This window comes from Myotis daubentonii, chromosome 5 (assembly GCF_963259705.1).
Source record: "Myotis daubentonii chromosome 5, mMyoDau2.1, whole genome shotgun sequence".
Lineage (NCBI taxonomy): Eukaryota > Metazoa > Chordata > Mammalia > Chiroptera > Vespertilionidae > Myotis > Myotis daubentonii.
The window spans coordinates 30455151-30482797 of NC_081844.1; the positions used below are offsets into that span (position 1 = coordinate 30455151).

The 27647-nt window shown below is 54.7% G+C and overlaps 1 protein-coding gene across 17 annotated transcripts in view; it reads left to right on the forward strand.

Moving 5' to 3' along the window:
* Positions 1 to 5824: 5824 nt before the first annotated feature.
* PTPRS (protein tyrosine phosphatase receptor type S) overlaps positions 5825 to 27647 on the forward strand; it is a 100881-nt gene continuing 79058 nt past the window's right edge. For 6 of the 17 annotated variants that reach the window (XM_059697055.1, XM_059697061.1, XM_059697058.1 and 3 more), the window contains exon 1: positions 5825 to 6055. The gene's annotated coding sequence lies outside the window, so the exon portion shown is untranslated. The remainder of the gene's footprint in view (positions 6056 to 27647) is intronic. The other 11 variants (XM_059697063.1, XM_059697060.1, XM_059697065.1 and 8 more) reach the window with 3 other exon arrangements.

Here is a 27647-nt window from a genome sequence, read left to right on the forward strand (position 1 = left end):
GTTTTGGTTTCTCTCTGTTCCAAGAAAGGTTATGTCCTCTTAGGGGACAAGGACAGTGACCCTAGGTTGGGGGGTCCGTGCACTGCTTCTGAAACACTGTGAGTCTCTGGGGCACAGGACAGGCACCCCCCCCCCACTTGAGGGCCCCAGAGTGCCAGGCACCCGGAGAGAAGCTTGATGGGTAATTGGGACGCAAGGCGAGCAGATTTATTTAGCACTTCCCATTTTATCCTGCACGACATCTCCGCTGCCAGGACGATCCCACTCACAGCCGCATGGTTGGGTGGGAGCCGCAGAGGGTGGCAGGTGGAGGGCTAGGCTCTAGCAATGTGGGGGCATCCTTGCCCCCTCCATGTCTTGGCCAAGCTGCCCCCTCCCTGAGGCTGGGTTTCCTTTGGAGGTGTCAAGTAACACTATAGTATCTAGTAATTGCCTACTACGTGCCGGGTACGTCTCCGATAATTGCACTTGATTAAAGGCAACTAGAAGCTGCTCTCGGATGTTTGTTAACTGACTTAGTGACGTGCACAGTGGTTAACACAGCCTGGGCAGCAGTGCCTGGCAGTGGCTGCTGCTTGATTGGATTTTGGGAGAGAACCATGTGTACAAACTATAGATAGGTAAACTGAGGACAACTTTATAACGTCCTGGGGTAAAATACACACCTCTTGGATACACACCTTGTGGTTGTCTAGTGATGGGGAGAAGAGATGTCACTTTGATCCCACAATTAGGACTCTGACCTCACCCTGGCTTCCCCCAATGCCTCCCCCCAAGCTCATAGCCTTCTAGCTCTGCCCAGAATAAGCCCGTTCCCCTTCAGCCTGGACTCCCCTCCACCCCACCCCCACCCCCAGCTGTGGTGCAGTCTATTCCCAAGAAGCACCTCATCTGGGCACAGTATGCAAATGAAGTGAGCTAACCCTTTTCACTCTCAGGAAGGTCCCACACCTGGCAGCTTGGCTCAGTGGATGGGTTACCAAGCTACCTGCCCATCCCAGCCTCCAGCCCAGCTGTCACAGGGCCTTAAGACCAGGGGCTGCTCCAGCTGGAAGGGTCCGTGGAGCCTCCTGCAGGTGCTTGTAGGAGTCAGGGAAAATGTGGAACGACAGAAGGGCAAGCCCGAAGTAGGCACAGCCTGGGAACTGTCCCGAGGCAGGACCGCCGGAGAAGGAAAGGGGACCTCTTCTGTCGTCAGGCTGGTCTTTGTTTCAGACTTGTCCCTGGGCCAGTGACGTCACCTCACAGGGCCTCTCAGCTTGAGCTATAACTTACACAGCATACAGGTCACCCGTTTAAAGTGTACGATTCAATATTTATAGTATACTCCCAAATGATCAACCACCCACAATCTAATTTTAGAAGATTTCATCACCCCAAAAGAAACCCTAAAAGGACTCATTGCCCAATCTACGATCATGAAGATTTATGCCTGTTTTCATCCAAGAATGTTATAGTTTCACCTCTTACATTTAGGCTTAGGATCCATTTGGAGTTCATTTTTATATATGGTGTGAGGTAAGGGTTCAATTTCATTCTTTTGCATGTGAATATGCAGTTTTCCCAGTGCCACATATTGAAAAGACCATTCTTGCCCCACTGCATCGACAACCTTGATGAAATCAATTGATCGAAGATGCGAGGGCTTATTCTGGACTCTCAGTTCTATTCTATTGACCTATATGTCTATTCTGATGCTAGTACCATGGTGTCTTGATGACCACAGCTTTGTAATAATTTTTGAAACTGGGAAGTGCGACCCCCTCAGTTTTGTTCTTTTGTAAGATTGTTTGGCTATTCTGGGTCCTTTGAATTTCTGTATGAATTTTAGGATCAGCTTTTCAACTGCAAAAGAAGCCAATAGGGATTTTGATAGGGATTGAGCTGAATCTGTAAGTCTTAACAATATTCCATCTCCTGATCCATGAACATGGGTTGTCTTTCCATTTAGTTAGGCTTTCTTTCAACAATGTTTTGCTGTTTTCCTAGTATAAGTTATACACTTCTTTTGGTAAATGCATTTCTAGGTATTTTATTCTTTTGATCAATTGCAAATGGAATTGGTTTCTTAATTTCATTTTGTTTGTTCATTGCCACTGCATAGGAAATAAAATGGATTTTTGTGTATTGATCTTGTATTCTGCAGCCTTGCTGAACTTGTTTCCTAGTCTTAATAGTTTTTTAGTGGATTCCTTAGAATTGTCTACACACTCAATTATGTCATGTGCAAATAGAGATAGTTTTATTTCTTCCTTTCCAATCTGGATGCCTTTTATTTCATTTTCTTGCCTAAATGCCGGGTTAAAATTTCCAGTAGTTTTGAACAGAAATGGTGAGAGCAGACATCCTTATCTTGTTCTTGGTCTTAGAGGGACAACATCTAGTCTTTCACCATTAAGTATTATGTCGGCTGTCGTGCCCTTGAAGTGTCAGGCTGAGGAAGTGCCCTCTGTGCCTAGTTAGTGGAGTGCCTTATCATGAAGGGATGCTGAATTTTGTCAAGGGCCATAGTCACAATTTGAACCCATGTTTCTCTGCTGCCAATGCCCCAGCCCTTACCTGCTACACTAAATCAGCAGACTCCCAAAGGAGCCGCCCATGGGACCCAGTAAAGAGCTGATACTCAGCAAATGGGGTGCTCCCATGTGCCCCTTTTCTCTTTAGCATTTGAAGTGAACTTGGAGGGAGAAGGAGAGGGAGAGGGGGAGGGGGATGGGAAGGGGAGGGGAGGGGGAGGGGAAGGGGAGGGGAGGGGGAGAGAACCGTCTTTAATTTGAAGGAAGTGTAATGGTGGTGGCATCCCTGGCACACCAAAGTCACAGGGATGTTTTAGACCTGTCCCACAGGGCTGTAAGGCTGGGTTCTATGCAGACAATCCTGAACTTGGCAGGAGGAGTCCTGTTTGTACTGGGCAGCTGATGGCTTCCCTGGAGTTGTCTCAACAAAAACACACTGGAGCTAATGGCTAGGTTCTGGGAGTCACTGGGGGTGGGCAGGCTGGCGAGGAGGAGGAGGAGGAGGAGGAGGAGGAGGAAGAGGAGGAGGAGGAGGAGGAGGAGGAGGAGGAGGAGGCTGGGAGCCAGGGAGAGTTCCCCACCCCAAGCAGAAGATGGAAATGTCCAGTGACTGAACGTTTCACCCAACGAACAATGAGTTACACCCACTGCTGGCAGAGGTTGAGACCCAGAGCCCCCTCCCGACCCCTGCGTTTTGCAGTGTGGAACTTTGAGGTTCGGCCATGCCCTCCGGGGAGAACATTCTCTCCTTGGTTCTCTTCAAGCTCTGGCTTGCAGGACGTCTTGGTTTGGTGGGACTGAATCCTTAATGCCTTTCTGACACTTGTTGACCTCCTGCAGCTGCCCGGAGGCTAGCACAATATCAGACTAAAATGTTCTGTTCTCCCTGTATTGATCTTTATGGTCACCTGGCCAGCCATCCTGACTTTCCCACTGACACTGGCCACATTTATCAAGCAAGTCTTTCTTGAGTCTATACCTGGTGCCAGGTGTGTGGCGTTATGCAGCTCACTCCACTCCCCCCAACAACCCTAGAAGACAGAGACTATTTCTATCCCCCATTTATAGATGGGCAAACGGAGGCCCAGCTAGAGTGGGGAGACAGACAGAAACTAAGCAAACTGGCCAAAATACAAAATCATCCCAAATGATAATAAATAATCTGGTCCCAAGATGAAGGGTGAGGAGCATCCAGCCTTGGAAAGAGCAGGAGGAACTGCATCCTAGGCAGAGGGAACAGCCAGTGCAAAGGCTCTGAGGCTGGATTGACTGATGTTTGCGAGGAACATTGAAGAAGAAGAGATTTTGTCTATCTCTTCCCCTGGACTATTAGTGCCTGGAGGGCAGGAATTTGTGTAACCTGTTTTGTTTACTTCTGTGTCCCAGAGCATAAAGTAGCCTGGTACAGATTAATGGCCCGAAGGGATGGGTTTCACAGGCACACACTGTACCGTATTTACACCCGTTTTTTGTTGTTGCTCGAAAGAAATAAGTAGATGTGGTTGTCCTCTTTTATTTTTTTCTTCAATATTTTTATTGATTTCAGAGAGGAAGGGAGAGGGAGAGAGAGATAGAAACATCAATGATGAGAGAGAATCATTGATCGGCTGCCTCCTACACGCCCCCTACTAGGGACCGAGCCCGCAACCCAGGCAAGTGCCCTTGATGGGAATCAAACCCGGGACCCTTCAGACCACAGGCTGACACGCTATTCCACTGAGCCAGATCAGCCGGGGCCGGAAGAGTAAGGCTCAGAGTGACTTGTTCAAGGTTCCACCTCTTAATAGGCAGAGCTGGGACTCATGACACATCCATCAGCCTGCGGTCTCATTTCACTCTGCCTCCACTGAGCACGCAAGGCCCGAGCGCCCATTGTGTATGAGAAGCCATGCTCAGAGTGTGTGGGACCATCCACTTGATCCTTCAAAATGGGGCTGTGTCCCCCACTGCTCGGATGACAAAAACCGAGGCCAGATTGCCGATGGCTAGGTCCTGGAGCTTAGAAGGACAAAATAGGCTCTGCAAACCTGGCCGCTGCACTGGCCGCTGGGAAACTCCAAGCTTAATTTAGGTCCCTTGTTTAATTATTCATTCTCTCCTCTCCTCCTATTTATGACTTCCGCCTTCTCATTTTGTTCCCCAGTTAATGCCTCTTGTTTATATCTGCATCTTTGGCCTGGAATGAATGAATCAACGATTTTGGAAGAAAAAACCTCAAATTCTAAACTTGAGTTCCTTTGTGGGTATGAGGCCCTCTCCAAATACATACCCTGAAGAAATAAAATTCTTTCAACATGTTCAAAACACAATGACTCCACGTGCAATCTTGTTTGGTGTCAGAGCACTCACATCTCCTATGGTAATCCTTTCCTTTTATTTTTATTTTTGTCTTGTTGTCTCCTTATCCCATTTTCAAGCATCAACTACGGCTAGGCAGGCACCTTATCACAATTCATCCTTACACTTTCTCCATGTGAGCAGGGGGCTACCTTGCCCATTTTACAGATGGGCAACTGAGAACCAGAGAGGGAAACCCAGTTTGCAGGTGGCAAAACCCAGGCTCAGAGTCCCACACAGCTAGTAAGTTCCTGAGCTGGGGTTCCTGTGGTGGTTTGTCCTGACTTGAAGGCAGCTGACAATGATACTTAGGTAGAATGTTTGTAAAGTGTTTATTCTGCAGGAAATGCTCCCTCATCCATTCCCTCATTCATTCAACCAATACACAGGGATCCCAGAGTCCATGGAGTCACATCCTAGTATGACCAGAATAAAACCAGGATGATGGATAGAGAATGGAGCGGGAGATGGTTGGTGGCCCAGGTCAGGGAGGGCTTCTCCGAAGACTTGCTATTTGAGCAAAAATGAGGTCTTGGAGGAAAACCATTTCAGACAAAGGAACAGCACGGACAAGGTCCCTAAGTCAGGAGTGAGCAGTTTAAGGAGCCAGCTTGTCTGGAGCATGGAGCGCTAGGGACAGAGTCGTGGGTGCAAATGCGGAGAGATGGCTGGGTTTTATTCGAAGAGCACTGGGGAGCCTTGGCGGAGTTTCCAGCAGGGCATGGCAAGCACCACGGCCTTTGTGCCAATAGCCCTGGGGCTCACGCGCCAACCGGTGATCAGAGCGGCCCCTCGCGCTAACGCCGCCGCCCACGTGTCACACGAAGCCCCGCGCCCCACGTGCTCCCGCGGCTCTTTAAACGCCCGCGGCCACGTGGCTCAACTCCGCGACCTCATTGGTTGGGGGGCGTGGCGGCCGCGCGGCTGCGCAGTGACGCGCGCGGGCCGGCCCCGCCCCGCGGCCGCCGGCGGTGGCGGCGGCGCTGGCGGAAGGGATGACGTCACCGGCTGGAGGGGGGGCGCGCGAGCCGGCGCGAGGGGAGCGCGAGCCGCAGTGAGTGTCCTCGCGCCGCCCGCCCGGCAGCCCGGCCGGCGCGCGCATGCCGCGAGCCGCTGGCGCTGGGGCTCCGCTCGGATCCCTTGTAACAGCCAGGATGTGAAGCGGGGCAGAGCCGGGGGAGCCCAGCCCAGCCAGCCTCCAGGTAAAGGGGGGAACAAAAATCCCGAATTACCCTAAAATTGCGGGCGCTCCAATGGGGGTCTCGGAGGCAGCGGAGTGGGCAGCGCGCCGGCTTTGTGCTGGGGAAGCCTGCACGGCCATTGTGCTCGGAGGACGCTCCGCTGCAGCCGGCTGCATGCCCAGTCGCTGCGCCCGGCCAGCTGCGTCCGAACAATGCCCCCGAGGGCCGGACTGGGCGGGGGCGACGGGAAGGCTCCGCGGGCGGGGCGGGGGGCTTCGCCGCGGCGGGGGAGGGGGCTGGGCTGGACTCGCCCGGAGCGCGGCGTTGGAAGCTGCCCAGCGCCGCCGGCTGCATCACCCCGGGCTGCGGGCGCAGGGGTACGTGCGTGTGTGGAGCGGGTGCTGGCCCCCTAAGCACCGGCGAGGGACCCCGGGCGGGCCCTGAAGGCAGGGGGCGCTGTGCTGGGGGCTGGGGATGCGGGTGCGCGGGCGCCCCGGAGTGGAGACCAGCCCGGGACTGGCGGCTCCAGGTGGGAGCAAGGGAGGACCCGCAGCTGCGTCCAGCTTGGCTGCTTTGCAACGCCTTCCCTCTCCAGTCCCCATCCCCTGGAGACCCCCGACTCAATGCCGTCTCCCTCGACCGCCTTCCCGGCCTCGTCTCTCCTTTGAAAGGAGAGCGCTCCTCCATCACCCCGGCCTTGCCCCACCCTTCTGCCGCCCTGGCTTCCCCTTCCAGCCCCCCGGGCGAGGCGAGGCTTAGCCCCCAGCCCCAGAGACTCTGGCGGGCGGACGAGCGTGCGCCCGGCACCCGACCTCCCCTGGGCGCCGGGGGTCCCGGGAGAGGAGAAGCCGCCCCTACATCGCCTGCCCGGGGGTTCTGCACGCCGCTGGAGCCCCCTGGGGGCTGGGAGGAGAGGGTCGGTGACGTCATCCCGGGGGGCGGAGTCGTCGGAACGGGGTTGAAGGGGGCGTGAGGGGGATGGGGGTTGCCCCGAGGGGAGGCTCCCCGAGTTCCAGTGTCCGCGCCCTGGCTCAAGGGTTTCGTCTAAGCCGCGGCCAAGTTCACTGCTCCTTATGGAAACCTTTCAAATTCAGGACCCCCCCCCCCCTTAGTCCTTACCCTCACAAATCCAGGATACTTACCCCCCCCCCCCCCACGGAACCTCCCTAAATCAGGGAACTCCCCGTCAACCGCTTTCTCTTCAAAATTTTCAAATCAGGGAACACCCCGCAAACTGGATATTCTAGCCACACCCCCCAATGTGGAACCTCCTCCGAAGTGACCCTTTCCCGGTTCCAACGCCTCCTGGAGTAGCTGCGTGAATGCAGCGTTTGAGAGGCCCTTGCTCTGCAGCCCTTTTTCAGCTGTAGCCCCCCCACCCGCCCTGGGGACCGTCCCTCAAACGAACGAGCCTCCCCAGCGCCTCCCTCTGAGGGGCACCTCCCCTCCCTCGCCTGGGCTCAGCTGGGATTCCCCGGCTCCCCCGTCTCCATCAGGGGGAGTTCCCGCTCTGAGCATGGGGCCCCTCTGCCGCCAGTCAAACCCCTGGACAGACAGCCTGGGAGCGGGGCTGGTGGAGCCGGGGGCTGGTGTCCAGGCTGGGCGCTAGGACTGTGCGAAGTGGGACAAAGTCCGAGGGTTCTGGAGGGCCCCCGGGATAGGGATCCGCCCGCTCTGGGCCCCCAGTGGCCTTCATCCAGACTTTGATTGCTGGGGTTCTGGCTTTCTTTCCATGTCCCCCATTGTAGTTTTCCCTGGGGTGCAGGGGACGAGGGCCCCTCTTTGTTTGGGGCACACTGCTTCCCTCCACCAGCCGCCTTCCAGGAGAGGAAGCCAGCCCTCCCCGCTACTCCGATGATACCAGCTGCTGCTGCTGAAGCTTTTATTAATGGCTGAGGAACCCAGTTGATTCTGCCATTTGCATAGCTCCCCTCCCCCTCCCAGGGTCCCTTTCCTTTGTACCCCCTCCCCCTGCCAATCTCGCCTGCCTTCTGCCCTTCAGCGCTTTTCTTCCTCTGCCAGCTGATACTTTGGCTGAGGATGGTAGGCAGCTGGGGCTAGGGGTGGCTGCGTCCTGTGCCCCCAAATCCCAGAGACCACCAATTTGGGCCGATGTCTCTGGCTGGACTCCCCTGCCCCCCCCCCACCCCCCCAAGATGCCCTTCACAGGGCATCTTTTGCTGCCTGTGCTGCCTGCTGTCCATCCAAGTCTCCATTCTTCCTCTCCAGGAAGCTTTATTCTGCCCTGTCCCCGGGGCCACGGGGTGGGGGTGGGGCGGGGGCACCTTCACCATGACTCTGCACTTCTTCATGGGGCCCAGCCCCTTGGGGGCTGCCACCCGCCATGCTCTGTCACACTGAGACTTGGTATAATTGGGCTCAGGCAAACAAAACACCGAGGGAGACCTGGCCTGCCTGGTGAGCTCATGCGTTTTTCTATTCTTGCCACCTGGGCTGGTGACATCGACCCCCCACGGGGTAACTGTCATGTCAGTGGATTTTGATAGCCTGATCCACCCGCTTTGGGAGATGGGGGATGGGTCATTCCGGTGTGGCCCAGGCTTGGCACTGGGGGGCAATGCTGGGGTGGTGTGCCTGGTTCCCCAGGGAACCCTCTTTCTGCAAGGTCCTTGCAAGCCCCTGATCTAGGCCTGTGGTGGGTGCCAAGAGGGGGGCACTGAAAACCAGGTGCCTGCCTGCTGCACAGAAATCATCGTCCGTTGACCATGCTTCTGTCTTCCCCCTCAGAGCCCTGCCCTTTTCCCTGCTTCCCGGGGGATTCCGGGCATGTCCACACGTCTGTGGATCCACTTGGAGACACGAGGCGTTCTCCCAGCACGGGGACCGCGGCCCAGGGAGCGGGTGGAAGGGAGACGCTCCCTGGGTGTCAGGGGGGAGATTTGGGAGCCATCACTATCCACCCATTTTCTTCTGTATCTGGGTCGCACAGAGTGTGCGCCTCTGCCTGGCATTTCCCGGGCCCCAGCCCGGTCAAGGAGTCAGATCCACCTTTGCTGGACAGAGGGACTCCCAAGGATGACTCAGTTTCCGCTCCTGTCTTCGGGATCAGCATTGAGCAGCATTCATTTCACAGGCGTGAGAGCGCAGCACACACTTCCAACTGCCGCTTCCAGCATCCGGGCGCCAGGAGACCTGTGGCTCTGCTGATTATGTCTGCTGCCACATGGCCTGAGCGAGGTGGCTGGGCAGGGACGGGCAGGGACGACGTGACTGAGGCACAGCGTGACGTTTCCACCCGGGTGCCCTCTGCCCTGCGTTCACCTGCTAACCGTGACTTTAGTACCTATCTCGACCGTGCGTGGGGAATTAGAGCGGGAGCATGGAGAGAGTTCCGGGTGGGGAGGAAAACCCTAAAAATAAAAATGGATATTTATAAACCCAGCAGGTTTGGGCAATAATTGACGAAGCTTAATGTTTTCAGCTGAGAGCAATTTCCCCCACCCGACTGCATTAGGCTCCATTTGTGGAGTCACTCGGAGCCAGCTGAAGGTTCTTGAAGAGTGCGGTGGGCTTGGCGGGCGCCTTGCAGGCCGGGCTTCTCTTTGTGTTTGGGGGGGTCTCGTGCTTCTGGGGGGGCGGGCTTGGCAAGGGCACTGAGAAACCAGAGTCTCCGGCTTCTCTTCGTCCAGGGCAGCCTCCCGGAACACCCTCTGGTGGTGGGCATCCCCTTTTCCAGAATTTGCAAGGAAGCGGGTGCAGGCTGCCCTTGCCCTGTCCTTCTGTGCAGCGAAAGATGCCGGGGGTGGGGTATTTGGAGAGAACTCCCCCCCACACACCTGCTCACCAGGTAGGGTGGCTCCGTCTTCAGTGGGGACAGGAGGGGACTCGATGATGGCTTAACTGCTGTGCCTGTACAGGATCCACGTGCCAAGCCAACAGAAACCCGCCATGGGTGCTTGGACAAAGGCACATCATTTCCTGTATGAGGGAGAACCCGGGTACGAGGGTCTTCCAGACAGTGTTGAAATGTTGTCTATTTCCACCTGGTCTGGGACCAGAAAGCTGCCGGGTCGCAGGTTGGGGAAGAGGGGAGTTGAGGTTCAAGTGCATGCTACCCTATTGCGAGGATGACGGACAGTCCAGCAGGTCTTAGTGCTGAGATACGCAGGAGGTAGTGACACCTGGGTCTCCTAGCCCTGTGGTTCAGTTCGTCACCTCCTCTGCCTTTCAGAAGCTCAAGGGTACGGAGGATAATATGTGGGTTTATTTTTTCCCTTTCTTTTTTGCTTTAAGGAAATAAAAGACACTCCAAAAAAAAGGGGGGGGGGAGTCCCGAGGTACCATTTCTGTCTTGTCTCTGGCTGATATTTCTGAAGTGTTGTGTGTGTGTAGGGGGTGCATGGGGAATATGAAAAAATCAATTGGCTTACACTTCTGCAAAGGCGAAAATTAGCGAGCGGGTGGGAGTGACTCACGGATAGGGCCTGGACTTTTCATTGCTTTATTTTTGTCTCCTTGTCCCCCCGCCCCCACCCCCTTCTCCAAGGAGCTGCCGATCCCCCTTGCCCCTCCCCAGGCCTGTCCGGGCTGGACCTTGGGGCTGGTGTGTTTGGCCTGGCCTCGGAGTCCCCGCTTTTCTTTCCTGGAATCAAGGCACCCCCCCGCCCCCCCAGAGTTGCCGAGGCCAAAGGGGTCCCAGACCTGAAAATCCTTCCAGTTTTTTGTCTAGGATCCCTTTTGGTTCCTTCTTGGTCCCATGGATTCCACTCTGGGGAGGTTTCTGGGTTGCGATGACCCTCCTCCCCCGAAAACGTCTGAACTGGAGCTGAATCGCAAAATGTCATTTTTCTTTCCAACGGGCAGATTTTGTTCAGAACGCCCTGGGTGGTCCCTGCGACTTTTGAGATTTTTTTTTTTTAATCTTTGCTGTTAGCCCCTTGCAGTAAGGTTGGGAGTCCCCGGTCTTCCTACTGGGGGAACTGAAAATCCCCATTTCTTTCCCGATTCTCTCCTTCCTCTCTCCCTCGCCGTATGGCCTCGCATCTGCCCTGTCACCTCTTTGTGCGGAAACCTTCTCGCTTGCAAAATGAGGTTAGGCCTCTGGCTTCGGGGTCAGAGCCCTGACTTCTACCCCACACCCTGCTTCTTCTGTGCACACTAGGGCTGGTTAGCTGACCTCTGTGTTGCTTCATCTCCAAGATCAGGGCAGTCACAGCCTGTTTCTTGGCGAGCTTGTACGTGAGATGCTGTGTGTCTGACGTAGCCCGAGGCGTGGGACCCCTGGAGGGAGGCTGGCGGAAGGGGTAGGGGGATGGGGCAGAGAGGGCTAGGGAAGATGCTCTGTTGTCCCGCTGTTCTGTGGGTAATTGAGTGTTGGTGGAAATTTAGGGGTTCCGGGGAAGCAAGGTCGGCACATCTGTGTGTATAATTTAGTGCCGCTTACAATTAACCCTGTGATCGGCAAATGAGGGGGTGTCGGGGGCATAATAATGGCTGCGCCGTCGTATTTGGAGTTGGCGCCCGTGTCAGGCCCTGTGCTGAGTAAGTACACGAAGCAGGTCCTCATGTCCTTAACCTTCACACCCCCTGTGAGCGCAGTGGCTGTGCTGGGAGCCCAATTTCTCAGGGAAACGAAGACACAGAGAGGGGTCTTCCCCAGCCTGGGGTTGCACAGCTTGTAAGTGGCAGAGTGAGAAATCGTACCCAGGGCCAAGGGATGCCAGAATCTGAAGTCTTAACTGCTGCAGAGTCAGGTGCTCTGCCCAGTTGTCAAAGAAGTCATTTTAATGACATTTCACCTGCTGGGGGCACCTGAGAATGACTCTGGAGGCTCTGGGCTCCCAGCTGCCTTCCTCAGAGGGTCAGAGAAGAGCTTGGATGCTGGGCCAAGGCTGCCTGGGTTCAAATCCCAGCTTGGCCACTCGCTGGCTGTGTGACCCGAGGCAAGTTGCTCACCGTCTCTGTGGTTCCATTTTCACATCTGAAGAATGGAGAGTAATAGTACCCACCAAGCAGGTTATTGGGAGGCTTACATGAGCTAATATGTATAAAGCAATGCATTGTGACTTAGTGGGGACCTGCCTTGCGGGGGCTCCCTGGCGGCCCCCCGCCCGTCCCTGGGGTTCAGCACGGTAGAAATGTCAGGATGACTCAGCCACTGCAAACTGGGGCGTTCCCCGTCGCTGGCTGCCTAATCAAGGCTGCCCCACTTCTGTAGCAGGACCGGGCCGGGCGCCTGGCAGGATCCGAGCCGCGGGAGGCCAGGGGAGGCTGATGTGGAGGGCAGGCGGCTGCTTCCGAGGCTGTGGGTGCTCCTGAGACCCCAGGCGGTGGCCTCCGACCGGCCGGATCCAGGGTGGCTTTGAGCAAGGGCGGGGGGGGGCGGGGGTAGGGGCGGTCAGGGACACATCACAGCTGTAAGGTCTTAGCTTTGACCACGGCCCCTCTGAGGGGTGCTCAGGAGAGGGTCAGTTTACAAGCTTGATGTGCAAGCGTTCATCCGTTCATTCATTTGTCGATTCATTCCTTCAACCAGTCAGTATTTGAGGGAATACCAGCTGCCAGAGAACTTGAGAGCCAGACTCTGGGTTCAAATTCCAGCTCTGCTGCTCACTGGCTATGGGCCTTGGGCTAGTTACATAAGCCATCTGTGCCTCAGTTCCTCATCTGTTAAATGGGTGCTTTGGCATTGCTTCACTCAGGATAGGGGTATTGTGAGAGGCATATGAACTAAGCCTGGCAGGAAGGCACTATGTAAGTACTTGTTCTTTTTTTTAAAATAATAGCAAATAAAAACGAAGTTCTGGGACTACAACAGTGAACAAAGCAAGCTGGGTCCCTCGGACGCTGCGGTATTTTGGGGGCGATAGTGAGCCATAAATAGGGTTCTGAGGCTGAAATCCGGTGGCACCTAGTACTTCACCTGGCCACTGTTTCTCGTCTGGGGGCACATGGAGAGCCTCTCTGAGTTGAAGTTGGGGCAGCAAGGACAAACCTGGGGCTGGGGGCACCCACTTGTGTGGCTGGAGGTGAGGGAAGCAGAAGTGAAAGGTGGAGGGCCCCACTGGAAGGTGGGCTGGGTCCCCTCACACCGTCTGGAAGGGAAAACTGCGGCAGAAAGGCAGCAGGAGCATCATTCTCAAACACACTGCCCATCAGGGCCCAGCAGGTAATGCCAGTGGGTGGTGTGGGCCAGGCAGGCTCCCCCAGCCCCTTGGGGCAGCCCCGAATGGCTCAATAGCCAGATCTGCCAGTTTTTCTGAGAAAAACCAGGAATCTAGATTTTACATGAAATTGCCCTATTTTACATCTTTGGATCTTTTCCTTTTTTAAATTATATTTTTATTGATTTCAGAGAGGAAGGGAGAGGGAGAGAGAAATGGAAACATCAATGATGAGAGAGAATCATTGATTGGCTGCCTCCTGCACGCCCCCTACTGGGGATTGAGCCCACACCTGACCATATGCCCTTGACTGGAATCGAACCCGGGACCCTTCACTCCACAGGCCGACTCTCTGTCCACTGAGCCAAACCAGCTAGGGCTGGTTCTCTTTCTTAAAGCTCCTCCATTTGCTGATTGTGGTACCTTGAACCACCTCACTTGCCATCGCTGAGCCTCTGTTTCCTGGGCTGTAAAATGGGTTTAAGATTGGAAATCACTTCGATGGGTTCTTTAGAGGCACCGGCCCGATAACTCCTGGGAGGGCCGAGAATAGGGCCTGGGCCAACGTCCGCGCTCGATAAACGTTGGCTCTGATTATATTAATATTGGTCATAACGATAAACTTGACTTAAATTAAATGCTGAGCAGAAGGAAGCCGGCTGGTCCCATGGGGCAGGGCTGTGAATTATCTCCTGGCTGCAGGACCCGTTCCTCACACTCTCGTCTTTTCCGGAACATACCTGTTTGCTCTAAAGGCCGGGGCATGGGGGTCACCAGCGTCATTTGTAGCATTTATTGGAGCGGTTTGCAACCAGGGGTGATTTTGCTCCCTGGGCGGCACGCGGCATGGGGACATCTGGGATGCTTCTGGCATCGAGTGGTGGTGGGGGGGGGGGGGCAGGGAGGCTGCTCAGCACCCCCCATAGGGAATGGCCCGGCCCCAGTGTCATCAGTGCTGATGAGGAGACAGACCCTGATTCATGCTCAAGTTCTGTAGCAGCCTGAGAAATCAGGCTGTGGGCTTGTCCGTGGATGTCCACCTCCCACGCTTCGCAGGGTCCTGTTGGACTTGAACGCTGAGATTGCTGATGGGTTCCCTGTGCACCTGTCCTGGCCCCATGGCCCGGGTGCTTGTCAGAAGCGTGTAATTGCCGTGACGTGTGATCTAGAAATGGGGAGCGGCGGAGGTGTCTGGCGATGGCGCTGCATCTGGAACGTGGAGGGGCTGTCATGTCCAGGTTTTTGTTTCTTTCCCTTTCGTCCCACCTGGTCCTGGGAGCCTGGACTCCGTCCCCACTGGGGAGGGGCTTGTGGAAACGTGAGACTCTGATTTCAAATTCTGACACTGACCTTCCCACGCTGTGTGAGGCAACCTGTGGTTCTGACCACCAGGCCTTGATTTTCCCATCCGTGAAATGGGGACAAAGCTTGGCTGCTGGGTCACTGGGGACTAAGTGGTGTGATGCTGATATGGTGCCAGGCACCTGGGGTGCACACTTCGGGGCTGAATGACTGTGTCCCCCTCCCCCGCCCCCCATCTTCATGAACAGCTAGGGCAGTGGTTCTCAACCTTCCTCATGCCGCGACCCTTTAATTCAGTTCCTCATGTTGTGGTGACCCCCAACCATAAAATTATTTTCGTTGCTACTTCATAACTGTAATGTTGCTAATGTTATGAATCGTCATGTAAATATCTGCTATGCAGGATGTATTTTCATTGTTACAAATTGGACATAATTAAAGCATAGTGATTAATCACAAAAACAATATGTAATTGTATATGTGTTTTCTGATGGTCTTAGGCAACCCCTGTGAAAGGGTCGTTCGACTCCCAAAGGGGTCGCGACCCACAGGTGGAGAACCGCTGAGCTAGGGGGCTGAGGACGAGCCCCAAACCCACGGCTTCCCAACCATTACAGGGAAGGGAGATCGCCTCGGCCGACACGAGCCCCTGTCATGGCGCCCACCCTGCATCCCTGGCCTCCCTCTGGCTTCAGCTTCTTGGCATTTTCTCTTTTCATCCTTAGAACGGCCCTGAGAGGGCGGCGGTGGCCCCGCTTGTGGATAGGGACATGGAGGCACACAGTGCGGGTGAGAAACTGGAATGGCTGCAGCCTTGTGTCGGGGCTGCCCCTGCCCAAACCAAACCGAGGTGTCATTTCTGTGCTTGTGGAGGTTCAGGAGGGTCTGCACTTGGTTTACTGCTTTGCTGTTACTGAAATTCTTAATAATTTTCGGTTGCCTGCGGTTTCATGTTGCAGTGGGCCCCGCAATTATGGCGCGAGCCAGAAGGCTGCTTCCCATGGCGGTTGGGAGCAGAGCAGAGGGAAGGATGTTGTTGGCCAGGTCTGGGTTCCAAATCTGTTTTTGCCTCTCACAAGCTGTGTGCCTTTAGGGAAGTTGCTTTACTTCTCTGGATGGCACACCCAAACATCCCCCTTGGCAACAAAGTCCCTGCCGGCCTCCCTACCCTCTCCCTCTCCCTCTCCCCCTCCTGCTCATTCTGCAGCCACCACCATCCCATACTAATTGTCCCAGCCCCACCTCAGTAGCTCAAACAACCCTGCTCAGCTCACTCTGCCCTTGGCAGGGAGGCTAGGAGACCGGGAGTGGAAGTGCTGTGTGACTTTGGCTACTCACTAGCCGTCTCTGAGCCTCTGCATGTCTGAGGTGTCTGGCACAGAAGCAGTGATGAGTGGCCATTGAGAGCTAGGGATTTTGAGGATGGGGGCCAGGGAACCTCAAAATAGTCCAAGAGATTTCCATCTGGGAGAGGCCCAAATGATCCGAGACTCCAAAAAGTGCATAGCAGCCAGGCGAGGTGATTTTAAGACTCAATTTGATACCTTTTATGTCTAGCCAGATTTCTGGAGAGGACACCAAGGAGGCCCCCAGGAATGGGTCAGGCTTTCTTTGGGGGATCACTTTTGACATTTGAAGAACCCACATTGGAGTCTTGACTTGGCCTCATGTGCGGTGAAACACTGAGCCAGTGGATCCACCTGCTAGGGCCTCAGTCTGCTGGTCTCTAAAATGGGTGTGAGACTCTCTTGGGTGGTTAGAAGGATCCATAGCATGGATGCCTGGAAAGTACTGGCACAAACATTGTGCAGTACCATGTGATGGTTAAGGCCTTTGAGAGCAAATTGGGAGACCTGGGTATAGGGTTTTGGAAGATAGGGTTTGGGGGAGCTGGGGAGCTGTTGGGCCAAGTCTGACTTCTCTCAAGGGTGTGGAGTCATGCCTAGAGCCTCCTGCAGTGCCAAGAGCAGGCTGGCAGGAGCCAACAGCAAGCCCTGGGCAGATAAAACCACAGGCCAGGCTGACACTGCGATTGACGCTGGCAGGGGGCCTACCCCAGAACCACCTGAGCCATGGTGGGGAAACTAAGTCACACTAGTGTGGCCAGAGTCTTGGGAGGTATGGGGGCGGGGTCAGTTCTGACCTTCTAGATCTGTGCTGAGGTCACCCTGCAGGCTGCATCGAGACCTCTGGACTCCCTGTCCAGTGCTCTGCCGGACACCACCCAGATTTCAGTCACTCACTATGACATGTGCCTCTTGCCCTGGCTGCCTGGTCCTCCTAATGACTGAGTAGTTTTCTTTAAACCCATTCTCTTTAAAAACTTAAAAGACAATTCTTTGTCTTAACTCGTGGATGGGAAACTGGAATACCCTTGACATAGGTAGGTGGAGCTTTACAAAAAATGTGATGGGAGGAGAAAAAGACATTAAATCATTTAGCTGCTACCACAGGCTTAGAGCAGAGGCCGAGGGCTACCGAGACATTAAAGCCACATCAGACGCACCGGAGACTTCCCACCTCCGGAGGCTGTGAAACGCCTGGGAGGGGAGCCGCCCCCCTGCCGGTTGAGTCATGGTTGCCAAATGCGGCGGTTCGGCAGCTAGAACCCGCTAGAACCACCCGCTAGAACCGTTTGGGGGTCTCCCAGCCGCGCAGGGAGGCCAGGTCCCCTCCTGCCTTCCGACTGAGCTGCTTGGACTTTCTTGTTTGCATCTGAGTATTCCTTCTCAGCGGCCTGGGGAGAAGGTTATTTCTCCCTGAATTCAATTAATGAGCCTATTAAAAACTATTTATTTTCCCTGACAGTTGTTTACTGTGGAGAAGGAGATGAATTGGTCAGGCGTCCTCCTCGCCAGGCAGGCAGGAGGGAGGACGGGGATGCCTGGTGCCTTGGGCGCTGGTGCTTGGGGAGTGCAGACGACGCATGGGGTGCTGCCTTCGGGGGGCCTCCAAAACGCAGAGCCTGAACTCGGCTGCGGGCACTGTTCCTGACCTTGGAGTGTTTGGGGAGGTGGATCCCGGGGTGGGCGTGGAGGCGGCGGCTGGCCCCAGTGACCTCCATCTTCACTTTCCAGGCCCAAGTGTCCCAGATGCACTGGTTTGGAACCTAAGCCCTGACCCCACTGGGCCATATGATTGTGGCAGGGAGTCCCAGGATCCCTTCTCGTCCCCAAAGCAGTTGAATCCTATGACTTATCTGGGCACATGGGCACCTGGTGAAAAGAAACATTTTCCATTGTACTTGAAGCTATCTGTGCTCTATGATTCAATTCTGAGCAGCGGGCTAAATAAGCAGGAGTTCCGGGAAATGCCTTCAAAGGGAGGTGGTGCATGCTCCCTTTTACTCCCCAGCTGGAATATGGAGGTGATAGTAGGCACCCAGGCAGCCCTTTTGGACCATGAGGCAGGTATCATGGATAAGAATGAGGGAATGAAAGAGATGGAAGGAGCCCGGGCCCCTAGGGTTGTGGGGTGGGCACAATAGCCCTGAAAGGCCAGCCTAGGAGCTTACTTGATGTAAAGAGAGGTCCGCCTCTCCTGTGAGTTTTTTGGCACTCGCAGCTCAACTTGATCTACCAGTAGCAGTACAGTGCGCCTCAGTAAACGGTGCTTTTCTTATCTCCTTCAGGTCTCTTCTCTTCAGAGTTCCTTTTTTTTTTTTTTTTTTTAAATTGAGTTTTAGAGAGGAAGGGAGAGCGAGAGAGAGAGAGAAACATTAATGTGAGAGCGAAGCATTAATTGGCTGCCTCCTCCATGCCCATACCAGGGATGGAGCCTGAAACCCAGGTACGTGCCCTGACCAGGAATCGAACTGGCAACCTTTGGGTGCACAGGATGACGCCCAAACCACTGAGCAACACTGGCCAGGGCTCTGCTCACATTTAAAAAAAATATATATTTTTATTGATTTCAGAGAGAGAAACATCAGTGATGAGAGAGAATCATTGATCGGCTGCCTCCAGTACACCCCTCCCGTGGGGATCGAGCCCACAACCTAGTTATGTGCCCTTGACCAGAATTGAACCTGGGGCCCCTCAGTCCACAGGCTGACGCTCTATCCACTGAGCCAAACCGGCTAGGGCTCTGCTCACTTTTAAGTGAGGCCTCCCCTCACCTCCCTATTAAGATTTGCAAAATTGGCCTCTCTCCCCAGCTCCCCAGCCCCCACCTCCAGCTCTGCTTTTACTGGAAGCATTTGTCACCACCTCCATGTTGTCTGCATCTTATCATCTGTCTCCTGCTCTGGCTGGGGCTCCCCAGGGAGGCGCTGTTGCCTGTCTTCTCTGCGTGTCCACAGCAGCGCCTGTGCACAGTAGGGCTCAGTGCCTATATTTTGCACAAACAGAGCTCTGGTCACAGGGGAAGACATGAGGTCTGAGGTCTTCCACCTGCCTGGCGGGCGCGCCCACACTTGCACCAAGCGTGGCTCCCGAGTTCTCCCTTTTCACCCTGCCCCCAGCCAGTTGGCCGGTCCAGGCGGCCGAGTCAGTCCCAGTGGCTGCTCCTGATCCTTTCTCTCGCCCCCATGTTCTCACCTCAGCCTCCAGAAATAGCCCCTTTAAAATAGCCGTGTCCCTGCGAGCCTTCCGGGGCCTCTGCCTGCCCACGGATGTGACGCCTTGCTGACGGGCCAGTCTCTTTACTGCTGTGGGATTTTTAAAAATATAGTTGGTGTGAGGTGGGTTTTTTTTTTTCTTTTTCACCCCTCTTTTATGCCTGAAGAAGCCCTGCCATTCACAGGGCTGCTTTCCCATTCCTGATACTTGTCATGTAGGTTTTGCTTTGTGTGTCCCTGTGACTGTTCCATCGAGGCATGGCCACTGAGGGGTGCCTGGTTTGTAGAGCCAAGAGCTTCTGCCATAGGCTCATGCCAGCTCCAGCGTGACCATGTGGCCCACAGTCCTAAAGACCGGTTGGGAAGCCCTGAGTTTGCGTCCCAGCACTGTCTCTTGCTGGCTGTTTGACTTTGGACAAGTGCCAGAACTTCTCTGAGCCTCAGTTTACCTGTCTGTAAAATGGGGGCATCTCAGGACTTAGGCAAATGGCTAAAGTTCTCTGGGCCTCAAACACAGCTAACACTCTGTAGAAGTTATAGGCATTTTCTTATGTTTTATTCTTGGCATTTATTGAGACTGTGTAAATGAGTGGTTAAGAACTGGACTCTAGCACCAGGTGGCCTGGGTTCAAGTCCCAGCTCTAGTCCTTATTTGCTGTGATTTCACCTCTCCTGGCCTCACTGTCCCCATTTGTAAAATGGGGATACTGATGACCCCAGCCTGCCAGGGTCCTTGGCAGGATCCAATGAGCTACTAGGGGTGAACTCCTTAGAGCAGCGCTGGGCTCAGAGCGAGGGTGAGATGGCGCTGGTAAGTAATATGTTTATTTGCTAAATATTTATCAGGGAACTTCTGTGGGCCATCTCTTCCTGGAAGCAGGATCAGGGAGATGTACGCTTCTCCAGTCCAGCTGTTGGTTTGACTTCCAGGTCCTGGCTCAACCTCAAGGTCCTCCTCTCCCACCAGGACAGGGATTAAACTGGCGGGAGGGACATGCCCAGCCCTGGCCACAGGCACTGTGCAGGGGCCTCTGCTTCCTGTGTGTGCTCAGCAGGTGCTGGGCCACCGGATGGCTCGGACTGGAGCTGGAGGCTCAGGAGAGGGGGCAGAGGGCAGGGTCCAGGGATGGCTCAGCAACGGGGACAGGAAGGGCCCACTGGAGGAGGCGTGGATGTTTCCGATGCCAGCCTAGCGGCTGGTTCAGCTGCTGCCACTGCCTCCCCCGCAGCTGTGCCTTCAGTCATCCGGCGAGTCTCGCAGACACCTACTGTGTGCTGGGCTCTCTGCGGGACCCAGCTGGCGAGGAAGTGCTTGCTGTTGTGGGGCTCGTATTCTGATCACAGAGACAGTAAGCAAAATAAAATATGTGTCATGTTAGATGTGATAAGAGGAAGCAAGAAAGGAGAAAAAGGGATTTGGGAGTGGAGGGATGAGGGTTGTCATTTTAAATGGGATGGTCGGGACGGCTTCATTGAGGAGGTGACAGTTTGAGTAAAGGCCAGAGCGGGGTGATACTTGTCATTCCCATTCCTGATACTTGTCATGTAGGTTTTGCTCTGTGTGTCCCTGTGACTGTTCCATCGAGGCATGGCCACTGAGGGGTGTCTGGTTTGTAGAGCCAAGAGCTTCTGCCATAGGCTCATGCAGCTCCAGCGTGACCATGTGGCTCACAGTCCTAAAGACCGGTTGGGAAGCCCTGAGTTTGCATCCCAGCACTGTCTCTCGTGGATATGTAGGGGAAGAGTGTTCTGGGCAGAGGGTATAGCCCATGAGAAATCCCGGGCAGGGCCATGCCTGGCATGTTGGAGGAGCAGTAAGGAGGCCCGTGTGGCTGGAGCAGAGTGAGTGAGAGGGAGCGGGCAGGTTGTGCAGGGCCTTGTGGACTGTGGGGGGGGGGGGGGGGGGGGCTTGAGCTTTTAACCCTGGGGAGGTGGGAGCCCTGGAGGGATATGGTCAGAGGAGTGTTGGGACCTGACTCAGATGCTCACGTGCGCCCCCTGGTGGCTGCTTCGGGGAGGACAGCCTTTGGGGGCTGAGGGCAGAGGGGCAGGGACACGGGCAGAAGAGACTGCACTGCTCCAGGTGGGAGATGATGGAACTGGACCAGGTGGAGAAAGAAGTGGTAAGATTTGGGATAGAATTTGAAGGCGGACTTTTTGTGAGTCTAATCTTCATAGGAGCTTTGAGGGAGAGACTCAGACCCATTTGACAGATGAAAACGCCGTGGCCCAGAGAAGTGAAGTCATTTGACAAGTGTCACACAGACGCTGCACAGTGACAGGGTAGCCAGGCAAGCCGACCGCTGCTGGGTCTGGCTGGGGTGCAGCTTGCTCCCCAAGTATTTAACGGCCATCACTTCCCCCTGACTTATAGATTAACCACGTGCACTTAAAGGCTGTATGAGTTTTGTTTTCTTAGTGGAGGGGTTTGCCGGGTGTCACACCCTGTCCTGTTGTAGGAAAATACATCGTAAGTGCTATGAGCCATGCAGAATAGTGCAGAACTGGCTCTTCTGTTAGACCTCAGTTCACAGTCTGCCCTCCCTGAGCTCTTGCTTAGCTGTGTGACTTGTGGCCAGTGCCAAGCCTCGCTGAACTCTCATTTTCTGTGACATTTGTTTGTTCGCGCAGTAATATTTTTTGAGCGCCTGCTATGCACCAGGCAGTTTTAATCGGAGAGGTTATTCCTGCCTTGATCACTGTGGCCTCCAAAGTGTCAGCTGACAAACCACAGTGCCCAGGTCACGTGATGCGGGCAGGAGCCCCAGCCAGCGCTGGTACCTACCGTGGATCCCTTCAAGGGGGTGTCGGCAGCTCGGAGGGAAGCCCCAGGGCAGCTGCCCATGGGAGATGCTAGGTTGCTGGGGCCTGGCAACACAGGGATTGGTGCCGTGCACAAAACCCCAAAATGGCAAGTCTGGGTTGACAAGCAGTTCAGAGGAGTTTTAGGGAGACTTGAACCTTCTAGTTTACTTACAGTTTCCATTTTGTACCTAGTTCAGGAAGGAAAAGTCCTCAAAATCTCTGTTCAAAGAAGTTTAAAAAGCTCTTTTAGCAGCTATCAAATGATAATTCTCTGTGATAAGGAAGTCGTGTCCAATTTAATTGGCAGTGTTTTTTTTTTCTTTCTCTTGTTGGTAAGTACTATAACCGTGCACCTTAAATTCAATGAAGCATGGCAATTGCCAGGCCTGGAACTGGGATGGGGAAGGGGAATAAAGGATGGGAGGGAAGGTCAGGGAAGGCTTCCTGGAGGAGGTGGCTGCTGATCTAAGATGTGGAAGTTGAGTAGGAGTTAGCTGGGTAGTGGGGAAGGGAGGGTGTTTAAGGAAGAGGGAACAGTGCTGGCAGACTTCCCTTCCTGTACAAAGTGGAGCCCGCAAGATGAAGTTGTTTAACCTTGCGTCCTGCACTGGGCCCAGCACAGAGTGGATGTAAGTGGTTGATGCTCTCTGCCCCAGATCTGGAGGATGACACCCACGTGGGGGTGCTTTCCGGTGACTGTGTTTTGAAAGACCCGAGACCCAGAGGTTTGGGGCTGACTGAAGTCCTTCAACAAGCTGACCGTTGAGCAGGGGTAGCCTTCTAGGGTTCACGCCCTCTGTCCCTACCCCACTGCTAATGAGGCTTCCGTCTCAGGCACACAGTGGGCCTGCAGCCTGAAAGGAAGACACCCAGATCAAACTGACTTTAGTATAAAAGCAGATGAATTGGGCCCTGGCCAGGTAGCTCAGTTGGTTAGGGTGTCATCCCGATACCCCAGGGTTATGGGTTTGATCCCCGGTCAGGGCACATACAAGAATCAATTAATGCTAATGAATGTACAAATAAGTGGAACAACAAATCAGTGTTTCTTCTCTCTGTCTCTCTGTCTCTCTCTGTCTCTCTCTCTCTCTCTGTCTTTTTTGTCAATTAAACAACAACAGCAGATGAATTGACTGGCTCTTATAACTGAGAAGGCTTGTGTTAGAAGATACCACCTTTAGGCATAGCTCAATCCAGGGGTGCAAACAGAAGAAAAGCAGACCCAGATTGCTTAAGCCACTTGCCTGAGGCCATAGAACAGCGGTTCTCAACCTGTGGGTCGCGACCCCTTTGGGGGTCGAACGACCCTTTCACAGGGGTCGCCTAAGACCATCGGAAAACACATAGATAATTACATATTGTTTTTGTGATTAATCACTATGCTTTAATTATGTTCCATTTGTAACAATGAAAATACATCCTGCATATCAGATATTTACACAACCATTCATAACAGTAGCAAAATTACAGTTATGAAGTAGCAATGAAAACAATTTTATGGTTGGGGTCACCACAACATGAGGAGCTGTATTAAAGGGCCGCGGCATTAGGCAGGTTGAGAACCACTGCCATAGAACTAGGAGGACGTTAGGCCAAAATTCAGACTCAGTTGCTGCGAATGTAAAGTCTGTGTCTTGGGAAGGCTGTCCCAGGCCAGCGGGCGACAGCTCCATTTTACAGAGGGGGAAACCGAGGTTCCTAGGTGGGAAGTGATTTGCTGAAGGTCACCCAGTAAGGAAGGAGCAGGGCCTGGAACTGAGCTCTCATCAAGCCTGTGGTCTGGAACCTCTCACCACACGGTTCTCCGCAGACACAGGTTAAATGGTAGGTTGGTCCCACGGAGGCAGCGAGGGAAACAGGTTTGCGAGGGGCCAGGCTCGCCTCTCCCCACCCAGGAATCGCCCCCTCAGGCCCACTCCCGCCACCCACCCCAGATGGTTATGACATTTCCTTTGCTCTTGATGAACACATCACGGGTGACAGGCGGGGAGGTCCCCGCTGGCTCTGGCTCCACGCCAGCCGCGGGCCCTGGCCAGGCCTGCCCATCGCAGTCACAGGAGGAAATGAGACTGGCAGCCAATTGTGATCCTCCGAGCCAGGCCTTGCTCCCCGCGGCCCAATTCCCTCCGTGTTTGCATTGCTTGCTCGAGCCCTCCCTCCCCTCCCCAGCAAGCGCCCGACTGACTGCTCAACAACTCCCACCGTCTCCACCTCAGCTCACTTCGCCCTTGGGCATCCATGGCATTTATAGGGCACCTACTACGTGCCAAGCATGGAGCTTGGCTGCTGGTGGGCATTGCCACCACATATCCCGCTCGGCCACATCCCAGCTCTGTGATCTCGAGCAAGTGTCCTGGCCTCTCTGAACCTCTGTTTCCTGCCTGTAAAATGGAGAGAATTAGGTGAGGTTTTATGCGTAAAGCACTTCGAACAGCGCCTCGCACGTGATGCATGGCCTTAAGTATGAGCAAGTGTTATCACTGCTGCTGTTACTTTAGCACTAGCAAACGTCGCTCTGTTCTTCTCCCGTTTCCACATGTCCTTCGCCCACATTAGCATTCGCCGGATCCCGCCTGGTCATCTACAAAGAGTGTTTACAGCCTCCGCTCGGTCACCAGTGAGCCAGTGCAGGCCTCCCGTGGCACCTTTGTGGGACCGGCATGTTTTTCTTCTTTCTTTGGCTGCTCCCACCGAGCCAGTGCCGCTGCCCTGCCCCCCCCCCCCTCCCTCCAGGGACGGTTCAGTTCTAAATTTTTCTTTTGGACCCTGAGAAAAGCCTCTTGAGTGTTGCAAAAGCAATCGTCGTGCTTTTTCTGGGCCCAGGCCCCGGCTGGGGGTCCAGATTCACCAGTGGAGGCTGAGTGAGCGCCTCCTGTGTGCCAGCCCCTGAGAACAGGGTGGTGCAGAAGACAGAGGGGAAAATCCATTCCTCCTGGCGTGTAGCCGGGAGACGGACAATGCCCCGATAAATGGGCGAAGCATTTGTTAAGGGCCTACTGCATGCCATGCTTTTAAGGAGAATGAAGCCGGGGAGAGGGGTGGGGGGTATGGAGGGGCTGTTGTAGCCACTGAATCAGGGCAGGCCTCTCTGAGGAGGTGACGTTTGAGTAAAGACCAGCAGGAGGTGAGGGAGTTGACGATGCGGAGTCGGGAGGGAAGGTGTTTCCGAGGCTGCCCTTTGCCTGGGTCATAAGAAGAACAGCAACTGGAGCAGAGCGAGTGAGGCAGAGGGAGGAGGAGAAGGTGGGGCAGGTCGTGCAGGGCCTGGTGGTCTGAGGGCTGGATGGGCTTGTAGCTTGAGGGAGGGAGGAGCCCTGGATGGCTATGGGCAGAGAAGGGATGGGACTGGGCTCAGGTGTCCTCAGGTGTATTTTTACCACTGCAGGGAGGACAGACTGGGGGGCGGGGGGCAAGGGCAGAATCGGGGGGGGGACTAGCGTGGGGGTGACTGCACTGGTCCAAGTGGGAGATGATGGGGGCTGAACCAGATGGAGGCAGAGGAGGGGGAGTTAAGTGGGTGGATTCTGGAAGGATTTTTCACAAAAGCCAGTGGGCTCGGCCAAATGTTTGGGGGAGGGCGGGATTGAAAGGAATAAGGATGCCTTCGATCTTAGACCTGAGCATCTGCGAGGACAAGAGGGGCCGGCATGGGGACCCCGCTGGTGCAGGACAGCCACCAGAGGGTGGAGGGGCTGAGGAGGCTTGGTGTGGGCCTCCTGCAGGGGTGGGTGTGATGGGGCCTGTGTCCCTGGGCTGCACACAGGCCAGCGCCCTCGGCAAGGCACATTCTTTCCTCAGCCTATGCACAAATAGCGCCCAGCTGTACCTTTGGGGTAGGATGGGGCTTGGGTTGGGGCTTTGCCAACTCCAAGCTCTGCTGGGGCTCTTGGGGCAGAAACTCAGAGATTCACGGAGGCCCCCACTTGGGGATATAGGGGGGTCCTGGTTTGCAGACCAGGAGGCTGAAGCCCAGAGAGGTTAAGGCACTGGCCCTAGGCCACACAGCACGTGGCAGGGGTTTGACCCCACTCATGGGCCTGCACTCCCGCCCTTCCCCTCTTGGCTCCTCTTTTTCCTTCTTTTCTGTGTGTCTTCCACTCCCTGGGTTCCCAGTTCAGCTCTTGGTGGCTTCAGGCTCCCCTTGGCCCCAGCTGGGCACTCCACTCCCACCTCCATGCGCTCTGGGCCCAGGGGCTGGTGCCAGGTGGGCCTGAGGGACTTGAGCACCCTCTGCCTTACACCCAGGGTTCCCTCTGTGTCCCCCTCTCCCCCCACAATCCCACTAATGATGGAAGAGGAATGTGAGAGAGGGAGGGAAATTATATACACACGGACATATAAAAATTAGTTTAGGATCTGGGCCAAGAACCACTTGCGCTTGGCCGGGCATTGTGGGTAATTCATCGCCGATTACCATAAAAGCCAGAGCCTGGCTGACAGGCGGCCGTGGGGCTTTTGTTTAAGATTCTGATGAATATATAATTTCTCTCCAGGTCTGGAGCCTGAGGTTCCTTCCTCCGCAGCGGCTGCAGGTCCCTGGCCACCCTGCCCACCACCCCCTCTGCTGAGCACTCCCCCAGGAGGGTTGTACACAGGCTCCTGCCCTCCAGGAGCCAGGCTGGCCCCCTGTCCATTGGTGACACGGCCTCGGGGAAGTGTGGCTTGGCAGTCCATGCCCACCGCCAGCCCCAGCAATCCCAGGCCTTGCAATGCGGCCCTCTCCCTGGGCCCAGTTTCCTCCGTCCTTCATGCCCACCTACTGGGCTTCAACTGTTGGCTTGACCCTGCACGGATGCTGGGGACACTGCGGCAGATGAGATGGGTGGGGGCCCAGGTTCCTTAGGAGTCCGGGCTTGGACATTTATCTGTGTTTAAAGATTCCCAGGCGATGCAAATTAAAACAACGAGATAACCATTTTTTTGCCCATCCTCTTGGCAAAATTGTCTGGAGCTTGGTAACATCCAGAATGCCACCGGCAGGAAAATAAATAAGCATCTCCACTTCGCAACATCTTTAATTTTTAATTTATGTTTCTGGCCGGATAGTGCGGACGCATGGGGCACAGTTGAGATGCAGACGAGTGCACAGTGGAATGCCTCTGCTGTCCCCCCAGGTCCTCAGTTCCCCCCTCTCTCCTTCCCCAGAAACAGAAGTCGGAACATTTTTTTTCTGCGAAGGGCCAGATAGTACATCTTCTCAGCCTTACGCGATGGAGAGTCCATCTCTACCACTCAACTCTGCCACTGTAGCAAGAAGGCAGCCAGAGACAGTAGCCAGGTGAATGGGCGTGGCCCGGTGCCAGGAAAGCTCTGTTTGGCCTGCGGGGTGTGGCTTGCACCTGGTTCTGCACCGGTCCCGTATTACTTTGGTGCCGTGATAGGAATGCTCTCTACCTGTACTTCCTAATAAAGTAGCCACTAGCCAGATGTCCTCTTACGCGTTGGAAATGTGGCCAGTGCAACTGAGGACTTGGATTTTAAATTGTATTCCGTTTTATTTCATTTAAATAGAAGCAGACGCGTGCAGTCATGGCTACCGTTTTGGACGGTGCGGTTATGTAGAGCTCTTCTGCGAACACTCGGTGGGCGGGTAGATTTATACTCCTCTGTTTAGCCAAAGGGTAGCATCCTTTACATGCCGTTCTGTGCCTTGGTGTTTTCTTCCCCCACTTAAAAATACCGTGCCTTAAAAAGTAATTTCATAATTGTACATCTAGCTTCCCCCTTCCAAGGATATTCTCTGCCCCCCCCCCCCCCCCACCCCATTGGTTTTTGGAGAGAGAGAAAGGAAGGGGAAGACGAGAGAGAGAAACATTGATGTGAG